We start from the raw sequence: 23,676 nt of genomic DNA on the forward strand, positions 1-23,676 counted from the left end.
GGTTTATTGGATCTGAACACTGAGATAACATAAAAAAAAAAAAGTGAAAGAAAGAGGGAAAGAGAGACAGAAAGAAAGAGAGAAAGAGAGAAAGGGAGAAAGAAAGAGAGAAAGAGGGAAAGAAAGAGAGAAAGAGAGAGAAAGAAAGAAAGAAAGAAAGAAAGAAAGAAAGAAAGAAAGAAAGAAAGAAAGAAAGAAAGAAAGAAAGAAAGAAAGAAAGAAAGAAAGAAAGAAAGAAAGAAAGAAAGAAAGAAAGAAAGAAAGAAAGAAAGAAAGAAAGAAAGAAAGAAAGAAAGAAAGAAAGAAAGAAAGAAAGAAAGAAAGAAAGAAAGAAAGAAAAGAAAGAAAGAAAGAAAGAGAGAGAGAAAGAAAGAGAGAGAGAGAGAAAGAAAGAGAAAGAAAGAAAGAAAGAAAGTATTTAGTCATTCAGTTTGCATTGATCTGTGCTAATCCAGTCATGAGTGGTGTTAGAGATTCCCCTACCTCCCCTCTGCTCTTATGGCCACAGTGATGATGCTTTAGGATTTTTTTTCAGTTAAAGGCATCTGATTAATAATGATGGCAATTAACAGTGTAAAACAATTTGCAGACATGCTTTCCATCCTTTCATTTGGAGGAAAAATAGCTTAGCTTTACTCAGTCAGAGATTTCTGTGCAGTAAAGCAAAAGGAAATTTACCTATGAGCGCTGCAGCTTTGGTGTGACATTGTGTCACAGGCCAGAGAATCTCTGGGATCTTTCAGCCCCACCTGGACATTTTATTGGCACACACTATCTTGAGAAACCCTTTTGGGGCCAGCAGAGATTGAAAACTTGCAGGGTGTATTGAGTAAAATGAGGCTGTGGCAAAGATAAGGCAATCAGTAAATCGAAGTCTGCTGATAGTGGTCAGGGACAGAAATGATGTAGCAGGATCTGTATGTCAGTACAGGAGATGGAGATAAGGGACAACATCAGATGGATGTCAAGAAATCCTCTCAGATCAGGCTGGGGCACCTCACCCCCACCCTCACAATGCCTGGCTCTTAAAGCTGCCTTCCCAGAATTGTCTTTAGAGGCAAGAAGCTCCAGAGGAAAATGGGAAGCTTTTGATAAGGTACTGATCTGAATTTAGGGCTGGCAATTAGGACAGGATAGGATAAAATAGGATAGGATAGGACAGGATATTACTGTTGCAAGAGACCTTCAGTAATTATCTAATCTGACTGCCTGATCAGTTTAGGGATATTGAAAATAAAAATAAATCATTAGAGGCAAAGTAAATTATTAAGGGCAACAGAATTAAATTATATCCAGATACATGATTTTGGCCACTGGTGGCTCACTGGGACTACTGAATTGTCCCCAGGGACAAGGCAGGGGAGGATCTGTATTTAAAGGTAGAATAGAAAAAAGTGTACTCTGAAGGCAGAAATTAATCTGAGCTTTTTTGTGCTTACTCCTCTTCAACCTATGTCAGCTGCTGAAGACCATTGATGGAGGTACAGACTTCACTTAAGAAGCCTGCAATGACCTTTCTGTATGTCCACATACTTTCTGGAGAAGGCTTAACACCTAAAGAGCCATCACAGCTCTCATTTGTCTGGAGGTCTCCTTCCAAGCTCTCCTGCACAGTGCCTGAGCAAGATCTAAATGGCGGTGGAGGCACATAATTGTGCTGTTAATTAAAACTGGAGGGGTTGGGCAGTGAGGGGGAGGCAGAGGGGAGCAGCTTGGGATTTTCAAATTGAAGGGATGACTTTTCAGTTGGACATTATAAATAATCTTGGGGCTGCATCTTCTAATGGTGTGGCTGCACTCGAGTCTGGAGGTTTCATCCTTGTCTTTTGGAGTTTGAAAGCCTGAGACTCTGAGATGTGTTTCTGCATATTCTTTCTCCTGGGCAGTCTTGCTGTATCATGCCATTTTTAATCTGTAGGAGGGCTGAAAGGAGGAGGTGTGAAAAGCCCAGGAAAGCAGAATTTCTAATTTCTTCAGTCTAACCAAGTGATGGAAAATTTGCCAAAAAATGTCGTAGTATGATTTCTCAAGCTTTCAGAAATCTACTGGGTAACCCAGTAATTTCTAAAATCCTGTAAAGCAGTTCAGATGATAAGGAGGTTTTTTGGCAAAAAACAGGTTTAGTTCTGCCTTGCTTTCTGAAAGCACAACTGGAAGGCCTGCTCAATAAATATTTTACTTTTTTTTTTCAAACTTTCAACCATTCTTATTAGTTACTTAATGTATTTTTGTCTGAGTTTTATTTGGGGTTCTCCTTCATAATAAAATCAGATAATGTGTTAGCACCTGAATCCAGGTCAATATGACAAGCACCTTGAATGCTGCCTATACATATAAAATCCTTCACATGGAGAATATTTATCCTGTTTTTGGACTCAGAGAGCTCCAAAACTTTTACAAGTGATATTGATTCAATACCAAAATCTTAATAATAATTATTATATTATTAATTAATAATCTTAATTTCCCTCCTGCTTGCTACATCCTAGCAACTGCATCCTCAGTTGAGGGCTTCCTAAGTTGGATTTTGTGATTTCCAGCTCAGTAAATACGTACAAACCAAGACTCATTTTGGGGAGAAAACTCACCTAAACTGCTCAGGGCAGTTAGTCTGACATGAGCAGAGTAATACTTTTCCTGGTGGATTTTTATTTCTCCAAGTATTTATTTTAGCCCAACATCTTTATTCTTGCAGTCATCTTATGAATGTTCTATAGGACATTTCTCACACATCTCAAGAAGCCTATGAGTCAGTATTTTTAGACTTAAAATTAGGTTTCTGAAAAGATATCCATGAATATAAATTCTGTCACAGTTTGGGAAAGTGTTAAATATCCTGCAAGTGTCACCAAACTGAAGTTTTGAAATTTAATTAGCTCATAATATATAGCTACTTTCCGTAAGTAGATTCTCTGAAAATATATAGAGGAAGCATGAAAATTCAGGAATCACTAACCAACAATGGAACTTGAAGTTGTCTAAATCTTCTACATCATCATTGCTGGTTTTCTTTTCGATGTGCTTGTATTTCTTCCTTTTCATTAAAACGAAATCAAATATGAGGGCCCTGACAAGCAATAAATATGAATTTATATCCTTTTTCCCAATTTTTATGTTATAGAAGAGCTCTCCTTCTATAAATGTTTTTCACATTTTGAATACAAAAAAAAAAAACCCAAAACTATACTATGCCTAAAAATTTTCAAAATGGGCACTGCAAATTTACAACACATACCCCAGTGATGAAGTTTAAAGGAGGAGCTTTGACCTCAGGTGTATTTATTTGCTTTTCAAATAGAATCAATTACTTTGACTTTTGCTTTTGATTTTGGAAAATTCTGGTTTCTTCTACAGCCCAATTCAGGAAATATCTGTGCCCTGAACAGCAGTTAATAAACATGTGCTTACTCCAGACATGGTTTTAAATCACACCCAAATGAACAGAAACACATTATTGAAGCCTGTATTAAACATTGCTCCTGGGAAATATTCTGACCAGGAGCAGATTCAAATACACACTAAACTCATACACACCCTATTTCAGACCATGCATTGTATGTGAAGTCATAATTCTCTTTTCCTGAGCTCTTGGACATATGGGATGCAGAGAAAATTTTTTTAATTTTACATATGAAATAGTGTGAAATGAGTAAACTTAAATTCATCACAGCCTTTAAATGAGAGGAAAAACTAACCAAATTAATCAATCTGCTCTTTCATTCAGGTCCAAGAAACTCCTCCTGGAGCTTTTTCCTGCTTTGGATTTCTTATCATTTTCACCAAACCGGGACTGAATCTCTGCACCATTCCACCATTGAAGTGAGATTTTTCCAACTGGTAAGTATGAGATTAAAGAAAATGTACTGATTAGATCAATGTGGCAGAGCCCCAGTGACCATCAGGAGCTGCTGTGGATAATCTGAGTTTTTGCAGAGTCGAGGTGATGGATTTGAATCTGAGTCTGGCTTGGGTTGAATATTTTTTCATGTCTTTAAATGCTGTCTCAAGTATCAAGTAATTTCTGTCCCACAAAAATAAGGTGGGAAATTCTTCCCTAAGAGATTTTTTTTGCTCTCAATTGCAACTTCTGTTCCTCTTGTTTTGTTTAGTTTATCAGGTTTTTTCCTAATGGCAATTATTGAGCCGGCTCCTTGCCTCAGTAGATTTTTTTGCTTTCCTTTAGGTCTTTTTCTAAGCAAGGATAAATCTGCTAAGTCCTGTAAAGTACAGGGAAGTCATGGGCACCCTTAAAATGAAGTAGCAACAGTTACCTCAAGAAAACTCACTCACAGAAAATACCAAGAAAGATTTAATAGAAAATTATGAACCTTTCCTTCGAGTGCAGTGTAACCAGTGTCTAGCATACAGATCCCCTTTCCACAAGAAGAGAGATCTGTAAGGTAGATACAATTTTCCAAAGAGTGGATTTGCTCCAGTCCATCTAGAAAAGATACAGAATTACCAACAGATTTGTGGAGAACCATTTGGCTTTTAAACCCCGCAAAACATTTACAGAAAACTTCAAACGCAAATGTTTTCAGAAACGTATCTTGTTTGTCTATAACTTTTTCAAAATTATTTATATGGTTTATTTCTTAGCAGTAACAAAAACTTTTGACACCTTCACTTTTTTCTTGGGGGAGGGGGGGTTGCACTAGGAGGTTGTGAGTCCTTTTGTTTCATAATGTAATTTTGGACCATGTTTTTTTTTCCTCAGATCATTACCTTTACAGCTAACCCTTTGTTGGTTACAAATGTTAGGTACATTTACTCGTGCAAGTAAGCTCTGGGTTCAGGATGGGGTCAGCAGACCTTATCTGTGCTGATAAATGTGGGGTTTTGCCTATGAATGGGATTCTGGTAACAAAACCCCAGGTACAGACCTGTCCAGCCCAGCTGTGGCAGCCTGAGCTCTGGGTAACTCTGCAAAGATGGGATCTGCTGGGGCTTCTCTTTGTGTGTGTTTGCACAACTGAAACACCATGGATCATACTTGCAAAGCCTTTTATTTTTCTCCCCCTCCCGGAAAGCCATATCTCTCTTTATCTTCTGCATCAATCTCTCCCCACACCGAGACAGTAAAGTTAGGACACAGGATGGCTTTGTCTGCAGGAGCACATTCAGACCAGTCTTCCAGACTAATTTTCTGCTTGGGTTACTTTCCTAATTATAATTTGTGTTCTCATCATGTCGTGCTAGAGTACATTTTAAATGAGCTTGCAATACACAGCGTAGAATACCAGCTTTATAGCACTGCCCATAACCCAGAATACCAGTTTTAAATTTGTCATAATGCAAATGCCATAATAATTGCAAGTTTTCAACCCTGTGATCTATTTTTTTTCCCCAGCTACTTGTAAACTGAAGGTTCAAGTTTCATTTTCCCACTCCATATGTAAGAACATTGGAGCAGGATGTTGATCTAACTCCTTACAATCAGAGCTGTGTATGTTATGGATCGTGTTCCAAAACACTGTTAAATATGTGGAAAGGGAAAAAAAAAAAATTACATTAATTATGCCTTATTTTGCCCTCTTATGCTTGCTAATAGGTTTTAAATGGGCTGTTTGGGGTTTTTTACTGATAACCACAAAAAAGTGTTTCATTCTCTCAATTAATACTAGAACCATTTTCTGGGAAGGGGGAACTAATTTTTTATTGAGTGACAGAAAAAAGATGCCTGATTCTGTTGAGGCTAGAAGAAGCAAAAGGCAACTCTGACTTAGCCACCTACTCCTTGGGAACTGTCTTATGCAAAAAATTTCAGGGGAGTCTTATTCTGTTGAGTCCATTGAGAGACACTTTATAAGAGCAGAGCCATACACAAAATGTGCACAGGGAAAAGAAAAAGTTATATAAATTGTTTACAAGTTAATTTGGACATGTTTATTTGCACACCTTACCTAGCCTGACTTACCCTATTGCAGCTTCTACCTGCAGATACTCAGTTAAACCAGGATTTTATAATAAAATTTCCCATCTTGCCTTTGAGAGTGGTCACAGGGAAGCCGGATTGTTTCTCGCCCTAAGGAATCGTATCCTGCTGTTGTCATACAGCAGGATAAATGGCAGTACCATGTGACAGAGAGAAAAAGCTCAGCTTCTATGTCTCCCTGGTCCCACTTTGCAATCTGTTGAGATGGGATTGCATGTTTGGGTCTGGTTAGTCCCTGAATGCTGATTTAAATCTCACCCTTTGTAGCCTTGTAGGAAAAGAAATCTCAATGCTGCCCTGGTGGGTAATAGTTATAGACCATTAGTTGCAAGACTAATTCACTGTGAAAGTGTATGATAGCACGAACACTCACTGTCCCAGTGCAGCCATACTCATTGGAAGGTTTTTGTGTGAATGTTTTCCATTGAGATATGGATGTTTTGGGTTGTCTAATGAAAAAACTGAATGTTTTGCGCTTTTGTGTGCCCCAAGCACAAACATCTCACAGATGTGAGAGGGATGCTCCCCCTACATTGCAGAGAGCTCAGGAGAAGAGTGGTGGAACATCCTCCCAGCCCACCCATCTTGAGTGTGGCAGGAGGAACAGCCAGAGCTGGGCATCCACTGCTCTCCAAGGGAAAACAGAAAGAGATTTGTCCCTTCATCTCTCAGTAGTCACAGGATCCTTCTCCTCATCCAGGCTGCCAAAAATCACCCAGTGGGTGCCAGAAATTAACTTGCCTGAGGAGGAGCAGGGCAGGACAGGGGGGATGCAATGGTCCCCAGGAAAGTGCAGCTCAGCGCTTCAATCATCTCCCCAGACCTGAGCAGCTGAGCTGTGGAAATCACTTTGACGTAAATCTCTGAGCCGCTTTTTTGTCTGAAATAAATGGTGCATAAAGGAAATGCAAAATTGTTTGGTGGACAGGATTATCTATGTGTTTACCGCTCTCAGCATTTTTCTTTTGTCTTTTGACTGTGTAGCTCCCGTTGGTGTGAATAGCTGAGCACGAAGCGAAACTGCTGAACACAAGCAGGGAGTGAGAGAGCTCTCCCTTTAAACCTGTGACAGCTCTGCACTCGTGATTGCAGGAAATGTCAAGTTAGAGGAATTACTAGCAGTACAAAGTAATTATTTTTCATTTCCAAGGTTGTCTGTTCAGTGTTAACCCAAATGTAAACTTTCTATAACTCGGCATCATTATCACACTCCCCCCACCACACCCCACGGATTTAATTTATTACTTATTTATTACTTTTTCATTTATTTATTTATTACTTTCAAATCCAGTTGCTATTTTACATGTGCACCCTCACACATATATACACACAGCTGTGGCAGCTCATAGTGAGTTTTTCATGGCATTCCATCCCTTCAGCTCCATTTGAGTATGTATTATTCTGTTGCCATAACATGCTGATGATATACAATATTTGTATAAAGATTAAAATCAATGTTTATCACATCAGAGCACTATCATTCAAAAGGGAAGCACAAATCAATAATTCATTAAGCGAGAGAGAAATGAATGATTTGAATTTGTTGTTCTTCTCCCCTCTAATATTTTCAAAAGGAATTCCATTGTTTAAATGAAGTTTGATCACTTTTGGACTAAATGAGCATGATTTAATGCATCTGATAGTAGTCAGCATAATATTCATCATGGGACAAATAGTAGAAATGCACAATTATCATATATATTATTCTGTTTGCTGAAACTTTGTATTCATTAAAAATATTTCATTCTATAGAAAATACTGGGGGTGAGGGTGTTGAGGGTGTTATACTGGGTTTCAAGCTGAATGAAATAGCTTTTTTAAATATAGAGAAATTTATTCATTTCAAGTTGGAACCCTTCATGTTCAAAAAAGCTTGTCTCATGAAAAATGAATAGAGCTACTTTGAAAGAGAAAAATATGCTCTTTAAAAAAGGGTATATTCAATCTAGTTAATGTTAAGAAGTGTAACACTTCTGGAAAAAATTAGAAAAATTTTCCTTGGGGTTTCAAGTTTTGACTGAAACAACCAGAAGAATAGACATAAAAATGTGACTGCTAATCAGATCAATTTTTATTTTTTCACTGAAAATCAGCTCTTAATTTTCTTCTTGTATTTGGAAGAACAAGCTCCTCCATTCTCTCTGTGCATCGTGTGTATGCTGAAATTGCAGGAAGGTCCAAATTTGCTTTCTCTGAACCTGTCCAAAGCCACAAGAAATCCGTGTCATCTCCCACACTGGAAGATGGGCTAAATGAATGAGCCCCTGGATTTCATATGCACCCTAAGTCCTCCCAATTTCCTAATCCACCAGCAATAAAGTGGCCATTGCTGATGACACAGGGAATTCCTTGTGGTTTTAAAACACAATGACAGAGTATCCACCAGGAACCACAGAGCATTAGCAGCTGCTTTCACTGGGGATGAGTGTCCCCTATTGATTGGTTTTCACTGCTTGAGCTCAATAATGCTTTTATTTATGATGATAGAGTTTATGATTGCTTATTTATCTGCTGTGTGTTAAGATGGGCTTAGAATCAAATTGCCATATGATAAATTGGACTCTGGATTCTTGTAGAAAATACTTTGTTCCCAGATATATATATATATATATATAACAAAATTCAATAGAAAAATAAAAACAAACACCCGCACTGGCCTTGCAAGTTTCCAGTCTCTACTCTTTGACGTCCCCACCACGGAGATGATGGTTTCCTCTCTGCTCAGCTTCTGATCCATTCTGATCCATTCTGATGGCCCTGTGAGGAACTTTATTTTCAAAATTCTACCTCCCCTATCAAATTCCCTGTTCAAATGTGAATTTACAATAGGGGCTGAAATCAGTACAGCTCACTGTGAGTTATTTTCTTGACAGGTTAGATGTAATCTAGACTGGGTCTGTGAAGTGGTCACACAAATGCAGAGACAAAAAAAAAAAAAAAAAAAAAAAACCAGCAAAGATTGTTAAAGTTTAGAAGCTCTGGCCCAACAAACAAAAAAACACATTAAAAACACATGACAAAAAAACAAACAAATCCCCAAAAAACAAAAAAAACCCCACCAAATTAAAAATACAATTTAAAAAAAAAAACAAAACAACAACAACAAAGAAAATGGACAAACAAACAGAGAACAAAACCAGAACCAAAACAAAACAAAAAAAAATCAAACAAACAAACAAAACCCCACATTCTTACCTATGTTTCCTCATAAATAGAAGTGGATTTATTTTGTGGCAAAATGTGTTCAGTTGTTCTGCATTTAGGATAATCCTGGGTATCCCCTGCAATACCAGGCAGTATCACTCCTTGCACTGGCAGCCTCTTTACAGGACTGGAGATAACATCAGAGTAACTCTACAAATTAAGCTGCTGATAATAACTAAGAGTGGATGAAAAAACTCTCAAACTTTTAATTTTCTGATTCATATCTTCAATCAATCACAACATGCTGCAGTTGTGTTCTAGCCTGTTTGCTCAGAAGAGATTCCTCCTTTGTGTTGATTGACCCTGTGCCATTGTATTTTTTATTGACTTTTAAGGTAGTTTTTACAACATTGAAGATGCATAAGTTAACAGAAAAGCAGTGTAGTAACATATCAAGATAGAAGGAGGCCATAAAAATGTAGAAAAGGTATAATTTACAATAACAGGAAATTACAAATTAGGATAACTCCCTTGCTCCCATACCTAGTTTGTCCCTCTGTACATATTTTCTGAATATGTCAGTAAAACATGAAGTGTTTACATACCATAAAAAGTTAATGGATTATAGAGTCAGCAAATACTTTAGTATTCTTAATAAGATTATTTTAGATATGATTAAGCTGAAATTCAGATGCAAGTATGTATACAGGATTTCTGAGCTGTAAAGGCATTAATTATTTGAAGAACTGTGTTTGGTCTAAATCAAGAAAAGGCAATGAAAAGAGATTGGACTTTTAAGTATATGTAAGGAACATAAACATAAATATGATATTGACAAGAGCAAGACACATTCCCTGAAAGCTCTCTGTACATGAGCTGTTTCAGATATGTCATTTGGGTTCAATAGAGCCTGTGTGGCCTCTCTTTATGAAAAACTGGTTATGTAGAAAACTTCAAAGCACATACATGCCAAGATTTTTTTTTGCCTTTTGCTGTCTATGTAGCTGTATACACTTACTGACTGCTTGTTACTGTGGTTTTTTTGTTGAATGAATTCCATTAAAACCAAATATTTTAGGATTCTCCAATCCTGCTTTGGAGAGGATGCAGTTATATTTCACATTGCTGCTCTTCTAAGTGATGAGTCCCTATAGAAGAACTTTCTGAAAATCATTACCAATAATTTCACAGTGCTCCCCATGTCATCTTTTCACATCTGTGTTTACCCATTAATAAAATAGGACAATTATGTTACTGGATCTCTCTGAGTTCTGCTCTCAAATAAGATTTTGTTAGTGCTACAATTTTCTTTTTAGTTGTTCTTTTCCTGGAGGAAAATGGTGTCTTTCTTTTTATCAAATAAGGAGTTTTTGTGAGATTGTCTCATTTCACAGATTTCACAATCAGAAACCTAAAATTTGGTTTTAAAAAAAATTGTGTTTTTTTTTAAAAATGGAGGTTTTTTTCCATTGTATCCTTCTAGGTTCACTAACAACATTAATCACATTGATCAAGTTTACCTCATATATTGGAGAAAAAGAGGCAAGTCACAGAACAATCCATCATTATCACTTCAATAAATACATTTGGCTACTTGAATTAGCCCCTCTGTTTCAACTCTTTGGTAGAAAAGACAGATGTTTTTAAAGACAAACTATACCATCCTAAATCAGTATCTTCTGATACTGGCTAAATGAACTTCCACAACACACCCTGTTCCTCTTCACGAGCCACAGAGAGGACCTAGAGCAACCAGCTCATGTCTAGGTGAGAGAATTGCACCCTGAGACCACCACAGTGCTGATCACGGTGGATTTCCCTGCATCACACAGCCTTTAGGTGTTCCCCAAGGAATTTCTCTTGGAAACATCACCAGGTGATGAAGTTTGTGGCAGTCTCACCAAGCAAGGATAGAGTCTGTCCAAAGGTCTCCAGTAGCACGTAATGTGACTTGGGAGGATGTTTCAGCTTTATAAAAAGTTTTGCCATGGGTACAGACTTTCCATTTCATTTAGATGATCTGGTCATGAAAAAGAAATAATACTGAAAGACTGCAGTTCTCTGTTAAATCCTGTAGACCTTCTCCATAAAACAACAGCAAAGGCATCTCTTTACCAGAAGGCATTTTGCCAATTAAGATTAACTGTGTTGTTTTTACATGTGGGACTTGCTGCTGTTATTGCAAGCACTGAACTTTTTCTCAGGCATCAGCCCACATCTTATTATGATTCAAAAATCCTTGTCATTAATCCCATTATATTGTTCTCAGTCGTGGGATACATTCATCAATCGGTGATCTCACCCTGCTTAATCTCATTGGTTTAGATTATTTCTTTTCTAGATATCCTTATCATGATCTTATCATCACAACCATTGGGAAGCTTGGCCCCAAAAGTGCTGTCATGTGTGTTGGGTTTGTTGGTTGTTGGTTTGTTTAGGTTTTTTTTTAATTAATATTTCACAGTTTGATAAGAAGGTTAACATTAAACCCTCAATTGCCTCTGGTAAGACAAAGAAAACCTTTGGAAGCGACTCAACAGATGACTGCATCTTATGGATCTCAATTGCCTCCTCTTGGCAGGGCTCTGATTTTTAAAGATTTGCTTCTGTGCACCGACCTTTTTCACAGGTATCTAGACATGATTTGCAGTCAGCTGAATGCTGACTGTATCCCTGACTGTATAACTTTGTTTTAATAGAACCTTCTCAATCATGCTGAGTAGTACCTTCCCTCAGAACAGACTCAAAATTTCAACTCTGAAAATATTATCAGAACTGCCAGCTAATATTGAGTAAGTGTGAACTCCATCACTGACTTCTTCAGGAAGAAAACCCCACAGTCTTCCCTGTATCTAATTTTCTTTTTCTGCAGGTGTTCTAAAATACAGTAATGTCTTATAACACAAGAGTCCTTTCTTTGCAAGGTAGGTAAAGCAGGAAAAGCTACTGATATTGCACATCCTTTATAAATGAAGCTAGCAGTCATACTTGTTGGAGCATGGGGCTCCATGTGAAGCCTAGTTCTGAGTCCATGTTTACCTTAACAGATTCAAAATAGACCTTGTGGCTCCCACAGGGAGCTCAGCAGACACCAGATTACACTACATTAAATTTAGCACTTTTATTTTTTTGGTGGAAATGGTGAAGCTGATGAGAAAATGATTCAAGATTTTTTTTATTTTTTTTGAGTCTGAAAGAGACATCAATTGACTGTGTAGCTCTCAAATCTACCGTGTCAGATGCTGGCTTTAGGAAGGAGGTAGATCTGTGTGTTCAACTCTTTCAAAGGCTATTTATGCACTTTATCTAATGACTCTTTCATGTAAATGATCTCCCTCTGAGTTAGATTAGAGCCCTTGGAATAATAAAATGAGGTTAGGCACATATTAGTATGTGGATATACTCCTCTGCTCCTCTGAGGTCTCCTAACATTATTCATGAGTATATGAACGACCGCAGTCTGTTTTGAGTCTGTTTTCAGGTCCCTTGTGCTCCCCAAAAGAAGCTTTTCTGAATATTTATATGTCATTCATGATTCAAAAGGGGTCTTTATTCTTTAACCATCCAGTCACTAATTGCATTTAAACTGACCAGTCTGGGGACAGTACGGTAGGATTGAGGTAAAACATGGCACATAATGTATAGTTTGTAGTGAGCAGATGCCTTTCATGAGTGCCTCATACTTCAGAAACTGCTGGTCAAAGCTGCTTAGTGAATGGATATAAATAAATCAATTTTCAAAAATCAATACTGGGTTGCAAACAATTTCTAAGAATAAAAGTACCTACACAAAGTATTGATGACCACCATTCACTCTGGATGGGAGGCCACTCTTTGAGTTAAAAAACTCATTTGAACAAACATACAAACCATTCATGAGCTCAGTTAGTCCCAGCAATTTAAATAATCTGATCACTGGCAACCTGTACAGCTGTTTGAGATAAACATAATATGTTTTATTCTTCAGTGCAGTTGTACAGACCATCTGCCATGCACTTCCAGAACTCTTGTGGATTTGTGGTCAGAGGAATACCACTACAGAATCATTGCATTAGTAAATGTGGTCTACTAGTGCTCATGGTTTAACAGATTTTGTCTTCACTGCTATCAAACCAATCAATTCATCCATCTACCACTGGTATAAACTTTTGTTTTATGTGCAACTATATTTCTATAATAATATTTCTGCTTTTATTTCCTTGGACTCATTTTCTTGATCTTGTTTTCTTAGTTATAATCAATAGCTCTTCAGTATAAGTCCACATTTTCTTATGGATGGGTGTCACTACTTTTCTTCTGAGTCCGTCCATCCGTCCATCCATCCATCCATCCATCCATCCATCCATCCATCCATCCACTGATCCATAACATGCCACCTTTAATAAGAACTTCTTACTACTTCTTCACAACTCTTCCTTTCTTTTCCTGTGAAGTTCAGCAGTTTCCAGAAAACCCGTGTGGTGACCATGCACTACCCTAAATCCTAATCCAGTCCAATGTGCTGAACTGATGTGGTCCACGTGCCTTTGGTGACCAACCAGTGAGTTTCCAGTGCTGCACAGTGACTTTACAACAGGAAGACATTGGTCAAAACAGGATGGAGTGTCAGCACTCCAGCAAACTGTCAAATCCTTATCCAGCTACAGCTGAGTCCAGGAACCAAGTCCAAGAATTAAGTGCTAACCACACACATGAATTCTCTCTTGCATGCATGAATTCAGGTCAAGCATCATTGTATACAAAATAGAGATTTTGAGAAAACAAAAGTTATGCACGAATGATTTGACTTTCTGGCAAGAAAAACCTTCTTTCCTTCCAGTGGGTGACTGAGTTTCCAATAATTGTGTTGCAGGCAAGGGGATTTCTCTAATTAGCTGCGCTCAAGGGTTGATGGCATTTCTGTAGCCCTGAGAGATCTTCCTGGATGAGGAGAATGAGTCCCAAGGAGAAGTTCAGCCTGCAAGGGAGTATCTCTCCAGATCAGAACCCTGTTCCACAAGTCAATTCATGTACCCTTTGCTTGAAAATGGAAGCTGAGATGGAGGGAGCAAAGATGCAGACAATTGTCACTCAGGGTATCTGTTTCAAAATCAAATGTCAAAAATTTAGTAAATGACCCTTTTTCCTTTGATGTTCGTCTTCTGCTAATGATTACTTGGAGATATATGGTAAATTAAAGAGTTCTTTATTTTTGGGAAGGTCTGTAAATGCAACAAGGCCTCATTCTCCCATTACCCAGAATCTCAAACCAGTTTTGAAAGGTATCCAGAAAAAGTAGAGTTGTTTCTCCATGACTTATCAGAAGCTGGGAACAGGTCACGTCATTGTTAAATCAGCTGTGTCCCTGTCATACGGCAGGACTGTAGAGAAAATACCTTATCTTTGAGAACCTCATGTAAGTTTGTTACAGGAGTCAGTGTTACCTGAACCGCCATCTGTGGTTTGAAAGTGTAATAAAATAAAATAAATGCTGTAGTCCTATGTCCCATCTGACAACACAAGTGAGCAGGATAAGTATGTTTTAAAAATTTAATAAAATTCCTATGTTAACATATATTTAGCATTATTTAGCATAATTTTCATATTAACATATAGGGATTTAACAATCCTCCAAACAGCTGACCTGTCCAGGTGGAAGAGGAACCACATGAAACAAATGAGGACATGTATCAACACTCTGCCAAAAATAAAATAAAATTTGGGTGGTCAGCCATTAATTAGTTATATTAATTACACTTCCACTAAACAAAACCAGATCAGTCAGTATTTAGGCTGAAATAGAGTGGTGTTCAATAAATGCACTCTGTGACCCCTGTGGCAGTCTGATGCATTCCTGGAATCTGTTTATCCTGTAAAAAGCAGGAGTGAAACTTGTTCTCAGGAACAAGACCAGCAAAGATTAAAGGAGTAATTAAAGAGCAAAACTTCATGTTATATACCATAAAAACCTATTAACAACGTTGGCTATAGTAAAGCTTTATATTATAAATAGACTGAAATGCTAGGTTGGCTGTCTAAGCACTCTGTTTTCAGATATATTGCTGAACTGAAAGTTTTCATTGGATAATTAGCTGTGGTAGAACAAATTTCTGCACCTTAGGTTGATTTAGTCCTTGGAGTCCTCGTTTGAGTTTCTGAAAAGAAAGTGTGCAATTAATTGCTCAGCAGCCTGAGTGGAGAGTTGTAAGGAAACTACAAGTTAATACCCTCTAAGAGCATTTGAAAAACCTTCTGTGTAGGTAAGCTAAACGAGAGATCAACACACAGGAAAAAAAAAGCATATTTGTACTCTGGTACACTCATGCAGGACAGACCACCACACAAACAGTGTGACCCCAGGAGGTGAAGAAATGCATTTTCCTAGTTTTTGTGCTGCTAGTTGGCAGTTTGGGGGCAAGAAATGTGTCTGCATTGTGCCAGGGCCCATCGGTATATGAAATAAAGTTTATCTTCAGTCCCTGTGGGTTATTGGGATGGGGAAACACAAAGAAATATCTTACACCTGACCCCTATACTTGCTTTCCAATATTCAGATCAGTAAAGTCTGTGAATTCTGCTAACCAGGGAATTTCTCTGGTTTAACTACCAGGAAAATAAACAGCTTGTGAATTCTATGTAAAAATAATATAGAAAGACATGAACAAGTACTTAAACTTTCCCACCAACCGTACAGTTGTGCTTTTTGTGGGCACAGGCAAATAGTTGTGAAATCATCTGCCCTGGTCTGTGTACAGTCATGGTTTTCAGAGAAAACACACAGTGTGTAAGATTCACCATGGGTGTGAAGCTTGGCACGGTCAGAGCCTTTGTGTGCAATCATTCAGAGTCAGGAAATGAGAGGGAAAGGGAATCTGTCTTTTATTGCAAAGGCACTACTGGGGGCAGTGCTGTAAGGTACAACAAATAATATTAACAGTACCAAAGTAAAAGTCTTCTATCTAACAGCCTGTTTGGTTTGTGAAAAACTTAATTTAGGCATTTCCCTTTGTGCATGAATCTTAGAAAAGCCATTTTTAACATGACTTCATTCATCTTCTCCAACTAAATTTTGCCATTTCAGAGCTAGAAAACAAAATTTCAAGGCTTTATTTTCAATGCCAGAGGAGGTCATGACAGAGAAAAATAGTGATCTCTTTCGGTCCTAAGGTGTAGGAAAGAGAATATGCCTAGTATCTTTTTTGGGAAAAAAAAAAATAAAGAAAATTCTAAAACAAGCAGAAGTGAAGCCTTTTCTCTATCACATATAACACCAAGAAAAAGTAGTGATCTGGTAATTTGAAGAACTCTGTTTTCTAAATATCTGTCAGTAAGGAGATGGCAGGTAGTGAACAATTTAATAACTTTTTCTTTATTTATTTTGTTTCGTTGTTATTATTACTATTATTACTATTATTATTATGTCATCATCATCATAATTATTGTTATTATCATCATCTCCCTTTCTCTACGTTAATGAATGACCCTTATCTAAATACACAAATCTGACTTTCCCCCCCCCCATAAATCTCTCCCCCACCCCACTGAGAGGGAAGAAGACAGCAAGAATCTGTGTGGCATTAAGTGCCAGGCTAAACCACATCAGGAGCTGCAATGACTTTATTACCAAAAAGCATCAGTACATTCTGAATAAATCCCATCCTAGTTAGATGAAAATCATAATCCTAGCACAGCCTGGAGAAGGGAAGCTTCAGGGTGACCTGACTGTGCCCTTCCAGTACCTGAAGGGAGCTGACAAAAAAGATGGAGAGAGACTATTTACAAATGCCTGGAGGGACAGGACAAGAGGGGATGGCTTCAAACTGAAAGAGAGTGGGTTTAGATTGGATATTAGGAAGAAATTCTTCCCTGTGAGAGTGGTGAGGCACTGGCACAGGGTGCCCAGAGCAGCTGTGACTTCCCCATCTCTGGGAGTGCTCAAGTTTAGGCTGAATGGAGCTCTGAGAAACCTGGGACAGTGGAAGGTGTCCCTGACCATGGCAGGGCAATTGGAACCAGATGATCTTCGAGATCCCTTCCAACCCAAATTATTCTGTGATTCTGCAAAACGGCCAAGATGAGAGGAGGAAGTGGGGCCAACCTAAAAGTTCACCCAAGAGTTCATGTACTCATTTTCATATCTGCTACGTGGATCCTGGTGGGAGGCATGTGAATGCAGGAGGGTAAAATAGCCTCTAGCAAGCACCCCAGCACGCTTCTTGTTCTGTAGAAAACTTGCCTGTACAACTATTTCTTTTGGCTTGAGGCTCTGCAGCTCTGAAACTTCTTATGAAGAGAGGGAAAAAAAAAAATAAAATAAGATAAAGAAAGTATCCCTAAGGGCCTCGTTCCCTGATTTGAAAGCCAATTTTTAACAGCACACATAACTTTCAAGATTAGATGCCCCGAAGCAAAATAGAGTTTAGAAAGTTTGGGTTTTTTTCTCCACAGGAAATGTTTGGAAGTTCCATGAAATTATGTGTGGGGACTGTTGGCAGGGGGTGGGAAGGGCAGGCCCCAAAATACAGAAGTGTAAAGAAGGAAATGTTTTTTAAAAAATATGGTGTTGGGCAGATGCCTTGGAAGACAAACACATTTCAGATCTGAAAGGTTAGGGTGCTTGTCCCACCATTTTAATCATGGAAAGGCTTCAGACAACTGACCCCTTGCAGTGATACTGTGCCTCATTTAGATCTCTTTTACAGCTGTTTGGGCCAAAGTGAGTCAATTCACTTAATGAAGCTCCTCCTGATTTACATCATGATAAGTAGACTTGGAAGCAATCAGAGAGAGTAATTCTGGCAAAAGCAGTTTTGCATGATATTCCATTAACCTACATTCACACAAAGATGCTGTCCCTTTCTCTTCTCCCTTTAATTTCTATTCTGTTCTGTTCTGATTCATGAGGCTGGAAGTTGGTTCATTCCTGTCTTCACACTTAAGATAAATAACATAACAGATGTGTCACTGTGAAGCCCTACATGGATCGCTATTTTTCTCCCACTGAATTGCCACTTGGAAACAATGTTGGATGACAGTTGTGGACATTGAAAATTGCTTGAAATGTGAGGGGAATTTTAAATTCTGAACTCAGTCCAGCCTTTAATAATGTGCCAGCCTTTGTCATCAGTTACTTAACAATAGATATGCATTCTGCTAGAGAAAAATGCCCTGTGGTATTATCTCAATATAAACGGACTGTAAATTATATGGCACTGGAGAACATGGCTACAACATCAGCCTTTGTAGTCTTTTGGGTTTTGTCTACTAGAGCCTTCTTTGGCTAATAAAACAGGATTTGGCACCCAGTGCTGAAGAGGAGGTCCAAGGCACCTTATTCATACAGTTCTTTGTGCTTGCCGATTTTATTTTTATAGTTTGAGGGTTTTTCTGTTTGGCTGGTTTATTTTTTGGTTTTGTTTATTTGTTTGTTTGTTTTCATGTGTTTTTTTAACGTCTCAGTGTCATGGTAAGTCTGGGCATCATGGCTCCCTTGTGCTGGATCCCTGCAAAAATCATCCACTGCTCTTGTGGTTCTCAGTGGGTTTTATCCCTGCATGTAAATAAATGACCAATGGGTCATTAGTGATAGGAAGAAGATAAAAATCTGTGAGAAGTTGCATTGTCACTGAGCTAGAGCTGGCTTCTGGCAAGCACTGCACATAAAAACACAGCTTCTCTGTGCATTTGTATAAAGGGGACCAAAGAAAGGGGTGATGAAAGGATTCAAGAGGAGTGGGAATACTTAAAAACACATAGTAGAAATAGTAGTGCATCTGCTGAAAACAGTTATTTCAATGTTTTTTCAAGAGTAACTACTTCCATAGGAGTATTTAACTATTCACCTCTTGCAGAGAGTCTCTGTTGACAAACACACGTGCCTTAAGTCCTCAGGACTTAAAAATGGATAAAAATTATTTTCAGTAACACAACAGCCCCTTACAGGAAGAAATTTCACCATAAAAAAACGCAAAAGTTGCACTTCATTTGGTAGAAACCATTTTGAAATATTTTGGAAGCCGTTCTGCGCCACAAAACTCATTTTTCACTTCAGTCAAGAGAAGAAATGGACATTTTCTAAAAGCAAAACAAACCTGGGTAAATGTTTGTAGGCAGTACATTGCCTTATTCACACCACAGTATCCCCAAAACATTGAAACAATGGCTTTCTAACGCTGAACTTATATTTTATAATTTATGATGCTTGATTACTTTTGGCACCTCTTTCAGTGAGAACAATGAGGAGGTCAGTCAATCTCATGTTTGTTCCTATTGATTGCCATTATTTATTCATTAGCTCATTTATTTGTGCCATGCTGGCAATATGCATGACGCTACACAGATAAGAAAGCACTGACATTAACATGCAAATGCAGAAAAGGAAGTTATAATTCAACAGGAGCAACTTGACTAAGGAGCATCTTGCTAGCTCCAGTAATGATAAAAATTCTGGAGTTTGGTGATTTTTTTTCCATCCCTTTTCTGACTGGCATCAGTGAGACTTGTCTGGGGTTTCTGCAGTGACACCGACATGACTTAGTGACAATCTGTGGGAAACTGGGGAGACTTATGGCTTAATAGGACTATTATAAAAAAATAAATAAATATTTGATGTGCTTGAAAAGGGAAGCAACTACAGAAATCTCTTTGTCCCTTGAGGTCCAGGTAAAACAAGCAAGCAATACAATGAATGTAAAATTTTATAGAACTGTGATATTTAACATTGAGACACTGGGAGTACCTTAAAGTCCTGCTAGGGAGTCACCACAGTCATAGCTGGATCTTTGGGAAGAATTTCTTATTGTTTGCTCTAGCCATAGCACAAGATGTGACTAAGAGACAGGACCTTGCTTTTAAACACTCTGGAAATATGGCACTGTTTTCTTCTCCTTCTTACTTTTAAATTTTTATCTCCTCTATTTCTTCCTTTTTTTTTTTTTTTTTTTTTTTTTACCTCTATTTTTAAATTAGTAACTTTCAGCATATTTGGGCATTTCAACAAAGTGGGCACTAAAGTCACAAGAGGACTGGATTCACAAACCTGGCCTTATGCAACCTTTCCCAATTCCACAGTCCATTGTTTAAGATTTAATTTTCTCAGGGTGTTGGAAACTTAAATTCACAATTATACTTTCAAGCAAAGAGTAAACTTAAACTCCAATCTTCTTCTTCCCAATTACCCTGATCATTTGAGCTAAGATAGAAAAGTACAAATTTCTCTGACACTAGTTTTTGAAACATTGTTGTGGCATCTGAATTCCTTTGTGAGTCTGTCACTCCAGTAGGAAAATATTGTATTTAGTAATGTCTATTTTGTACATGTCTACTTGTCCTTAAATTCTGCTTCCCAACTGACTCAGTTTTACCCAAATATGTGAAAACTTTAAACTGAAACAGTGCCTCCAGAAATAAATGCTTTCCTGAAGAGAAACTATTCACCATGCTACACTCCTGCAATGATTTATGTCTACACTTAATTTTGCACCAGGGGTGGCTGTGTTGAAGTCAGAGGGACTGCTCAGAGTTCAGAAAGTTAAGCACATACTAAAGATTTTGTGGGATTTGAGCTGATGAAGAGGGATTCTGCCATTAAGGGGCAGTACAAAGAGATGAGCTGTTAGAGAAGCAGCCTGTTGAGCATACACAGCTCTTCAGCATCCCTTAGTCCAGCCACTAAACTGCATTTATTTCTTGCTGTGCTTATGAGGGCCATAGTAAAAATTGAACAGTGCTTAAAGAACCTGAAGTTCCTGAGATCTTCATGGTCTCCAATTGACTGGATTTATGCTGCAGGTGCTCTTTGCCTCCCAGTTACTCACCTGCATGCTCTGTGTCCAGCCTGGCACAGCGGAGAGAGCCCACGCTGCTGGAGGGGCTGAGCTGATTCCTGATTCCTAGTGTTTGGGCTTTGTACCCCAAAAGGACAACTGCCTCCAAATCCATGAACTTCCACACGGTCCCAAGATTTCTAGATTTGTTCCAAAGGGCATTAGTGAGAAAATGCATGTGCTTATAGGTGAGAGGGCTGCAAGGATGGTGTGGGGTCGGGAGGGGAAGCCGTGTGGGGAGCAGCTGAGGGCACTTGGTCTGTTCAGCTGGAGGAGACTGAGGGGAGAGCTCATTGTGGTCTTCAGCATCCTGGTGAGGGGAAGAGGAAGGGCAGCACCAACCTGCTCCTCTCTGGTGACCAGTGACAGAACCTGAGGGAGCAGCTGGAGCTGTGCCAGGGCAAAGCCAGGCTGGATATCAGGAAAAGGCTCTTCCCCAGAGGGTGCTGGGGCACTGAGCAGGCTCCCCAAGGAATGGTGACATTCCCAGGGCTGCCAGAACTCCAGGAGGGCTTGGACAATGCTTTCAGGGATGCACAGGGTGGGATTGTTGGGGTATCCATGTGGGGTCAGGATTTGGGCTGATGATCCTTGTGGGTCCCTTCTGAATCAGGACATTCTGTGGTTACACAGGTATACATGAATACGTCAAATAAATAAAAATTAAAATATTTCTGTTGCTCCTTAATCATGCAGATCACTTTGTATCACTTGTGACAGAAGAGCATAAGGCCCAAATCTGGAATTATAGACCAGGAAATACAGTACCTCCTGCTGCCTTTGGCTACGACCCTCTTCAAACTCCTCTTCTAAGCACCAAAAAGAGACCTGAAAAAAGTCTAACACTTGGTATTTACTTTTTCCATTAATGAACGTCCAAATCGAAGTTATATGACTATTTCTCATTTAAGAAAAAAAAACCAAAACAACAAAATAAACTTCCCCCCATTGTGATTTTGGTCCTTTTAAAAAGGGAAGAAAGTGTGATTCATCAGTCAGGAAAAGGATCATCCTGGGTTAGGAAATGGTTACAGATCTAAGGTAGATTAGCTCTGCTCTACAGTTCAGTTCTAAGGTAGATCAGTTCTACAGTTCAGCTGCTTCCTCACCATATATTTCCTCTATAAATCACCTGGACTCAGCTCCAAGATTCTCATTGAAATCTTAGGGATTTAACTACCAAAGTTGTCTTGAGGCTCTGGGCTACAACCTGTTTCAGATTTTGTTTCCAACAGATAAATATATGGAGAATATTTGTTCTGTACTCTTTTGATGTGGCATCAGGTTAGGAAATGTAATGTACATTTAATGCATGTAAGAAGCTTAGGGTAAGAAATAATAAGAGCAATGGTAAAAAAAAAAATCCTTTATATATCTAAAAAGATGGATCTTAACTTCGAGCAGCTGAATATGGCTTGAACAAATTGGTTGCATTTATTTACATAGAAGTCTTTTTTTAAGGTAGCTGATAAAATATTTTTTGACCACTTGATAATTAAAAATATGTTTAACAGTATGAACAAATTAGTACCTAGTGTTTGTTTCCTAATGTATCAAATGAGGAGAAAAGATGAAAACCCATAATATGAAATCAATTCCATTCAAAGCCAGTAAGCCCAAACAACACTAGGAGATTTAAATTATTTTCCCCTGACCCCACCATCTTGTTTTTATCAAATAGAAATCAAACTGGGGCTTTATAGACTCTCTTGGGAATAAAGACGGTCTGATGATTTTGCTTAGTAAACAGTAACACCTAGAAATTTGATTTCTGGCCAGTTCTTGTGTTTGGCAGGGATGCTGTTTGTCAGGGAGCACTGCTTGCAGACTGATTCATTATATACTTTGATTTCACAGATAAGAAATTCAATCAATATGTTTCCCACAAAACCAACTTTCTGTGCTTTGGTGATGAACCAGCTGATAGGAGAGGGACCTCAGGGAAGGAGAATGAAGGAGAGAACCCATTGCAAACAGATGTGTGTTTGTAGAGAGCATCTTTGATTTCTAAGTGGTGATTGCATGGTTTATCTCAGAGCAGTTACTTAATGCTTGATATAAGGTATCATTAGAGTGAGTAATGCACCCCTTACAAAAAGTACAATGCAGAGGAATGTTAGATCTGTTTTTCTAAAATACATCTATAGTGAATCCAGTGGAAATGTTGTACCTGTAGTAATGTTACCCTAGCAATGAATGTGTAATCCAAGAGGAGAGTTTTCTGACTGTGGACTTGCAGTGTCCTCAAAACACCCAGCTTTGTATGCAGAGAACAGGTAATGGAACCTCTATAAAAAGGTTCTGCGGGTTCCCCTCTTCCAGTTCTAAATCACATGCTTTTTCTTGATTTGCTGATTTCAATTATTGTGTGCATTGCCTTTAGCTTCTTATTAGTAGTCACAGTCCACCTGATGCATGACTCCATTTCAGGAGCTGAACACTCTCTCTACAAGCTCCCTCATTTGCTTATGTGCTTATAAATATAAAAATGCTTTTTAAGAAATGTTTGGAGTTTTTCATCTGCATTCATTGCAAGGGAACACAAAATATTTGAAAAAGCACAAAAAGAAGCCTTCAGGCATCACTGAAATTCAGTCTTTTCTGCCCAGGAGAACATGTGGATGTGGTGATATGCTGTGCTATTTATGGGCAAGTAAGGATCAATATGGGACTTCTAGAAATGCATGGTGCTTTGTGTTGCTGGAAAAGTCTCTGGAACTTTTAGTCATGCTACTGGCAATGAAATCCCACAAGTCCTCAAGTCCATGATGAAACTTTTGGCTAAAATCCTTT

This window comes from Cyanistes caeruleus, chromosome Z (assembly GCF_971803275.1).
Source record: "Cyanistes caeruleus chromosome Z, bCyaCae1.hap1.1, whole genome shotgun sequence".
NCBI lineage: Eukaryota > Metazoa > Chordata > Aves > Passeriformes > Paridae > Cyanistes > Cyanistes caeruleus.